The sequence below is a fragment of the Papio anubis genome, chromosome 8 (assembly GCF_008728515.1).
Source record: "Papio anubis isolate 15944 chromosome 8, Panubis1.0, whole genome shotgun sequence".
In the NCBI taxonomy this organism is placed as follows: domain Eukaryota; kingdom Metazoa; phylum Chordata; class Mammalia; order Primates; family Cercopithecidae; genus Papio; species Papio anubis.
In genome coordinates, this window is record NC_044983.1 from 132,279,948 (window position 1) to 132,288,331 (window position 8,384).

Genomic DNA, 8,384 nt, shown 5'->3' on the forward strand with positions numbered 1-8,384 from the left:
ATTGACAAAAATAAATAGCAGCCTCAGGTATAGGCCCTTTGTTGAAAGCTTGCATGAATCACAGCCATCTCATAAAATCATAGCACCGTTATTATGATACTAATATAAACACCTTTTAATGTCTGCTGCACTTAATTTGCATAGGTAATTGACAGCTCATTAGAAATGATGAAAGCATAATTATGAAAACAAGTCTAGAAGAAAGGACAAAGCCTCAACTGATGAATTATATATTGCTAAGTGTATATTTTATTTTATATTATGGGCTTGTTATTATGCACATTAATTAAATTATTTTCCCTCTAAGACCCTCACTCTAAGAAATCAGAAAGTGAAGTGCAAATACATACAAAAAATATTAAACAGTATACGCATAGCCAGGCAGAAAGTCAGAGTCTCAATTTAAATTTACCACCATGTCATCAAGTTCAGGATACAGTAATGCTGTAAAATTTAGCTGGAAATTCAGAATTTCAGCCTAATAACAAAGTGCTTTAAACTTTACCTTAAAGATTAAACATGTCTGTTAACTTTAAAGGTCTGCTAACTTCCCCATGAAGTTATGGATATCTCCTCATGAATTTAAAGATATCTCCATTAACATAATATCTACACCATGTGTTGGATCAATGTATCTAGTGATGTATTTATTCATTCAATGTATAATTATTAAAAGCCTAACTGTGGCTAACAATCCTGAATGAAGTAAAAATAAAAATATAAGATTTATAGATTCAGGAGTGTCTCATTAATGTATAAATAACTTTAAAAATGACAGAGACAATTACCCACAAGATACAAAAATGGGCAATATATGAACAAATAGTTCACAGAAGAATAAATGTTTACCATTAAACTTAAAAAAAGGTATGTTGTAGTGTATTTTTCCTCTAATATGAAAAGAATGCAAATTAAAACTACACTGAGAAAAACGTTCACATCTGGTAGTGGTGGAATAGCTCCTAGTGGGTTTATCATCCCTTAGATAACTTTGTACACTCTTAAAACATAAAATGGAAACCAATTACAGACACAGAGGAGTGATAACATTAGGCAGAAACGAGAGGAAGCTCTAACCTTAGAAAAGAGGCACTTCTTTCGATAATTCTTGGACTGAGGGTAGCCTCTATCCGGGTATGAGGGGTACCTAGAACTTGAAGAGAAACTTGAAATCTTTCTGGTTTTAAAAACTAGAGGACAGGGTTCTAGGCAATGACAACATCTGGAACGTGTGGTGAATATTGCATAAATGAGACAGCTAGAGAGAAAAGGCTACGAATTCTGCATACAGCGTCTGCCCAAAGCTCTCACTGATTTTTGAACTACACATGTATGGGGCAGATTTTTAGCATTCCAGCTAAGGTTAAAACATATTTCAACGATTGCCCTGTGTAGTAGAGAACTAGAGGTTGAGTTCAGTCGAGTTAACTGACTGCTTGAGAAAGCAAAGCAAAGCAAAACAAAATTAATAGTGTTGAGAAGAGCATAACAGAATCTCTAAAATATGTTGTTCATGAGGCCTAAGATACGATTTTAAATTATCCAAATTGTTAGATATATGAAAAAGAGGAAAATATGACTCATATATAAGAGACAAGAAACAAAGATCAACCCTGAAATGACAGGTGATAAAATAGCAGATGATGATTTTAGAGCAGCTATTGTAATCATACTCAAGAATAATAAAAAAGATGCTCATGGTGCATAAACAAGTAATAAATCTTAGTAAAAAAACAGAAACTATAAAGAATAAAATGGGAATTCTGGAAATGAAAAATACATTTGAATTTTTAAAAATATATATGTACATTATTTTCATGTAGTTACCAACATTGAAATTTAAAAAGAATCAGCGAACTTGAAGATAGATTAATCTATACAAATTAGTCAATTGGAAGAATTGTGAGCAAATATATATTATACACATCTCCTTCCTCTATATGTATATATACACACACATACATATACATATATACATTATATGTGTATATATACACACATACGTATATATAGTACATATGTATCTATATACACATACACATAAATGTATCTGTATACACATATATGTATATAATTAACACATTTATACATATGTATATATGTAAAAATATATTTGCATATGTGCATATATACACGTGTACATTAATATACACACATGTGTATATATATAATTGATCCATATGTACACATGTATTATAGTAACTATATATACATATGTATATAATGTATACATTGTTCATGTTTACATTTGGGTTAGATACATAGATACATGTTTATATATAGGTTACATAGATACATGTTTATATAGATACATGTTTATGTATGGTTCATAATGTATATATACATATACCTATATAATTTATGTGTGTATATATAAAGAACATGTATATATGTTTACATATAGAAATGTGTATATATGTGTATGCAGAATTCAGAGCCTTTTCTCTCTAGCTTTCTCGTTTCTGTATACACACACATATACACATATATACACATATCTATGTGTATGTGTGTATGTACATATTCAGTTGGAAGAATTGTGAGCAAATATACACACACAAACACACACACGTATATGTCAGAGTCTCAGTGATATGTGGAACAGTATCAAAAATAGCATACTTATAACTGAAGTTCCAGAAGAAAAGGAAGTAAAAATGGGTCAGAAGGAAATTTCTTTTTCATTTTTTTAAATTATACTTTAAGTTCTGGGGTACATGAGCAGAATGTGCAGGTTTGTTACATAGGTATACACATGCCATGGTGGTTTGCTGCACCCATCAGCCTGTCATCTACATTAAGTATTTCTCCGAATGCTAACCCTTCCCTAACCCTCCACCCCCTGACAGATCCCCGTGTGTGTTGTTCCCCTCCCTGTGTCCATGTGTTCTCATTGTTCAACTCCCACTTATGAGTGAGAACATGTGGTGTTTGGTTTTCTGTTCTTGTGTTAGTTTGCTGAGAAGGATGGTTTCCAGCTTCATCCATGTCCCTGCAAAGGACATGAACTCATCCTTTTTATGGCTGCATAATATTCCATAGTGTATATGTGCCACGTTTTCTTTATCCAAACTATCACTGATGGGCATTTGGGTTGGTTCCAAGTAATGCTCACAAAGTTCTCCCAAGTAGTAGAATACAAATGTATAGATTCAACAAGTTCAGTGAACCCTAAGGAAGGTAAGTCCAAAGCTAGAAATAACATGTTCATCTTGTTAGAAATCAAAGTTAAAATTTGAAAGGATCCAGAGACTAGTGCAGTGATCCCTACAGGACAATGGCAATAGAAATGGCTGCCAACGTCTCATCAGAAAGAATGCAGGCCAGAAGAGAGTAGAAACACAAATCTAGAAGGGCGAGAGAAGATGATCATCTCAACAAAAAATATTATGTTCATACTTTTTTTTACAATTAAGGGAAAATAAGGCATTTTTCTTTATTCTTCCTTATTTGTAAATGAGCAATAAAAGGGAATTTTTACCAGCAGACCTGCGGTATGTGAAATGCTATGGGAAGATTTTTAGGCTGAAGGGAAACAAGACCAGAGGGAATCTTAGATAAGGAATACAGAGTCCTAGAAATAATGAACGGGGGGTGTAAACATAAAGTGATTTTTTTCCTTAATCTTTTATAATACATTCAGAGTCAGAAATAAAGAATAACATTGTCACTGTAGATTTATTTTGTATGCCAGTATGACGTATACAACATATACAACTACTTTGTGTAAAGGAGAGGGATGGTGGTAAATTAAACTTCATTATTGCATGGTTCTTATATTTTATGTATAGTGTTTAAATATTATCTCTGATACTGCATTCTCCAGAATAACCACTTAAAAATGAAAAGAATTATAGCAAAAAGAAAACTGACACATTAAAGTGATACTGAAATAATTGAAAGTGTTTTGATAAGCAAATATAGAAGCCTCCCAAAGATTTAGAAATTTAACATGCTGACAAATGTTAAGGAAGAAATTACAATGAAATTTTAAAAAAATATTTCAAATTTATTTACAATACAAATAAAACATCAGAATTTGTGGGATGTAGATAAAGCAGTGCTCAATGAAAAATATAGGTTTTAATGTTTATATTGTAAATGAAACAAACTATATAAAGTCAGTAACTTAAGATTCATCTTTAAGCATCTAGATTAAGACGAGCAAGGTAAACACAAAATAAGTGAAATGAAGAAATTTATACAGATTGGAGCAGAAATAAATGATACAGAACATAAGTAATGAAGAAAGAAGTAATCTAAATGTCCATCAAAAAATGAGTGGAAAAAGAAAATGTGATATATACATAGAATCAAATATCATTTAGCCTTATAAAAGAAGGAAATTGTACCAGTTACAATAATATGAATGAATTTAAAGGATATTTTATTCTAAGTTAATATATTAATTACAGAAAGAGCTAATACTGTATGATTCCACTTATATGAAATTTCTAAAACAGTCAAATTCATAGAAACATAAAATAGAATGGTATTTATTAGTAACTAAAGAGGGGGAATTGGAGAATTGAAATTCAATTGATATAAAGTTTCAGTTCTGCAAGATGAGTAAGTTCTAGAGATCTGGCATACAACATAGTGTCTGTAGTTAATATTTCAGTATTGTGCACTTTAAAATATGAGAATAGATATCATGGCATGTGTTCTTATGACAAATGCATATAAACATACACACACACACACACATACACACACACAAAGGACAAAGGACATTTTAGGAGTGTATATATATACACACACACACACATATATATAAAATACCTTGATTGTGGTGATGGTACCACAGGTTTATACATATGTTTAAACTGAAATAAATGTATACACTAAATATGTTCAATTATTTATATTAATTATACTAAAGTAAAAAATAATACAAAATTCAAAAAATTAAGTTATTAGAACTTTCAAATATTAACATAAAAATATTTTTGAAACTCGTAGGAATGAATTGAGGAGAGAATACTTTGTCTCTTATGAGGTAGAAATAAGTCTTTTTTTGTTTTGTTTTGAGATGGAGTCTCCCTCTGTGGCCCAGGCTGGAGTGCAATGGTGTGATCTCGGCTCACTGCAAACTCCGCCTCCAGGGTTCATGCCATACTACAGCCTCAGCCTCCCAGGTAGCTGGGATTACAGGCGCCCACCACCACTCCTAGCTAATTTTTTGTATTTTTAGTAAAGACAGGATTTCACCGTGTTAGCCAGCATGGTCTCGATCTCATGACCTCGTGATCCACCCACCTCGGCCTCCCAAAGTGCTGGGATTACAGGCATGAGCCACAGCGCCTGGCCGAGGCAGACATAAGTCTTATACCAAAACTTGACAAGGAAATCACACACACACAAACGTACACACATACAAATAAGTTATGGATTGATATCTTTCATGAATATATGCGTAAAAATTTTTAACATTATATTAGTAAATAAAATGGTGCAATGTATACTCACTATGTAAGATTTTGAAAAATATCTCATTCAGAAAATTAGCAATTAAAGGGAAAATGTTAAACATATATCCAGCTTTCCTTACATAAACTGCATTTTAGTTAAATAATAATTAATGAGGGTTAGTTTTATATAAAATAAATATAGATAATTAAAATAGAAGGAATTATAGGCTTAGAAAAATCACCTCATTGCCAGGCAACAAATATCAATGGATGAAATTATTAGATGAAATATTCATTAAATACACATGCACACACACAAACAGAACTTCTCAGTGGCGTCATCTGTCAGTCATCTTCTGAGATTCTGAGGCCATGAATGAAATTTAAGTTAATCAAAAGTGAGATACAAAAAGATTTTGCAACTGGTATTTGCATACAGCACAGCATAGACGTATTCTTGCCAAAAATGTCTAACTTTAATCAATAATTTAGTGCTAATTTTATTTTTTACAAGAAAAACGGGACAAAAGACTAAGTTAAGAATCATTTTGAAATAGCAAATAGATCATTATGGAATATGGGATAGTACACAAGACAAAACCTAGGTTTTTCAAAAATCAATTTAATGATTATATATATATGTATATATAAATTGAGGGGGATTTACATTCAAAGAGTCAATATTTATTTTTAGAAACATAATAGGTAAAATATGTTTGGATCCTAATTATGTTAAAAGATACATTTTATACTATTGAGAAAATTTAAATGTAGCCTAGATATTAGATAAGAACAAATAATTATAAGTTTTTGATGTTTTTTAAGAATACGTTCAAACATTTTATATATTTGTGTTAAAATATAAATGGGTAACATCATGTATTTCTTTGTAATAAAACAATATATAAAATAATTAAAATAAGATTGGAGGTTGAAGTAGCAACTATTACAACATCTTGATAATTTCTACTGATGGTTGGCAGTTATATAGAGGTGAATTAATATACCCTTTACTTTTATGAAAGTGTAAAAGTACTCATCATTAACAAACATGCCTACACACACATTTCTGAATTTTACAGACTCTAAGCATACTACATTCAAGTTAATTTGATACTGATTTTCACATACTTTAAAAAGTTATCAACTTTAATTTTCTCAACTAACAAAAACTAGGCAAAATTTGTTATAAACATTTTTAAAATTCTGTATTGTATATTTTGATTTTTTTCTTATTAAACTGTGGAAACTTTTTTAATACAATTTTTTTATTATTTTAGGACTGAAGTATAGATGCAATTAGAAAAAAAAGAAACTCCTCTAAGTTTTGTTTTGGTTCTGACTCTTCCAGTATAAGCAAGAGGACACGGAATGTAGAAACCTTCAAAACTGATAGCTTTCGTGTGTTAACTGAAACTTCTAACGAGAATCAAATGAGATAATGTAATCAAAACCCGTTCCTAGACCATTAATTTAATCACACAAGGGAAATTAATTACAAATTGAAAAGAGAGACGAATAGAGGGTTTAAAACTCACAATTGAATGTGTGCTAATGCATATAGGTGTCTTAACAATCCACTAATTGGATGTCAAAGTCTAACAAAGACCCAGAAAAAGGCCAGATAATGCATTGATCCAGAACTAAATTGTATGAAGTCCTTTACTGGCTTCCTGTTGTTTGGTCATTGTGCCTGAACATTTTTAAGCATGTTGCAGCTTTACAGAACCATGAGATCCATTTTATTTATTTAGTTAGTTAGTTAGTTAGTTAGTTAGTTTGAGACGGAGTCTCGCTCTGTCGCCCAGGCTGGAGTGCAGTGGCGCGATCTCGGCTCACTGCAAACTCTGCCTCCCGGGTTCACACCATTCTGTGGCCTCAGCCTCCCGAGTAGCTGGGACTACAGGCGCCCACCACCTCACCCGGCTAATTTTTTGTAGTTTTAGTAGAGACGGGGTTTCACCGTGTTAACCAGGGTGGTCTGGATCTCCTGACCTCGTGATCCACCCGCCCCGGCCTCCCAAAGTGCTGGGATTACAGGCTTGAGCCACTGCGCCCAGCGGAGATCCATTTCAGTAAAAATAACACTAGCTACTATAACAAATAAAACCCAAATTCCAGGGACCTATTTTAACGTAATAAAGATCTATTTCTTACCGAGGCGAAGTCTGATGCAGTTGTAGTTGTCTGGGCAATTCTCCTCCATAGCTTCCTTCCAAGTGGTGAAGTCAGTGAGGATGGCTGGCCCCTTCCACCAGGTGGCCTTGTGTCTCACTCTTCTGCATCCAGCTGCGTGGAGAGAGTGTGGAGAATCTTGTAAAAACAATTTAGTAACTAGACCTGGGAGTGGCAAACATTTTCCACTACATTTAGCGGCCGGAATGCGCCCCACTCAAATACAAGAGAACTAGAAACTGTGGTCTTGCTGTGTATCTAGGTGGGGAAAAAATGATTGGTAAGCACAAAGGAATAATTCTGCCTAATATTTTTACTAAAATCTTCTAGTACGTGTTCTGCAATTATACAGCCATTTTATAGCTATGTATCTTTTAAGAGATATGTCTTTCAAAAATGTCTTATCCCAGGCCGGGCGCGGTGGCTCAAGCCTGTAATCCCAGCACTTTGGGAGGCCGAGACGGGCGGATCACAAGGTCAGGAGATCGAGACCATCCTGGCTGACACGGTGAAACCCCGTCTCTACCTAAAAAATACGAAAACTTAGCTGGGCGAGGTGGTGGGCGCCTGTAGTCCCAGCTACTCGGGAGGCTGAGGCAGGAGAATGGCGTGAACCCGGGAGGTGGAGCTTGCAGTGAGCTGAGATCCGGCCACTGCACTCCAGCCTGGGCGACAGAGCGAGACTCCGTCTCAAAAAAAAAAAAAAAAAAAAAAAAAAAAAATGTCTTATCCCATATCAAATCATATGTTTTTTAAAAACCCGTTCTCTGTTTCAAAGCAACATGGGTTTTAGTCTAA

General features: G+C 33.5%; 1 long non-coding RNA gene across 2 annotated transcripts in view; it reads right to left on the bottom strand.

Moving 5' to 3' along the window:
- LOC108587390 overlaps positions 1 to 8,046 on the bottom strand; it is a 63,333-nt gene extending 55,287 nt beyond the window's left edge. The window contains exon 1 of one of the 2 annotated variants that reach the window (XR_002524045.2): positions 7,569 to 8,046. This is a non-coding gene — a long non-coding RNA (uncharacterized LOC108587390). The remainder of the gene's footprint in view (positions 1 to 7,568) is intronic. The other variant, XR_004185959.1, reaches the window with a different exon arrangement.
- Between the last annotated feature and the right edge of the window lie 338 nt (positions 8,047 to 8,384).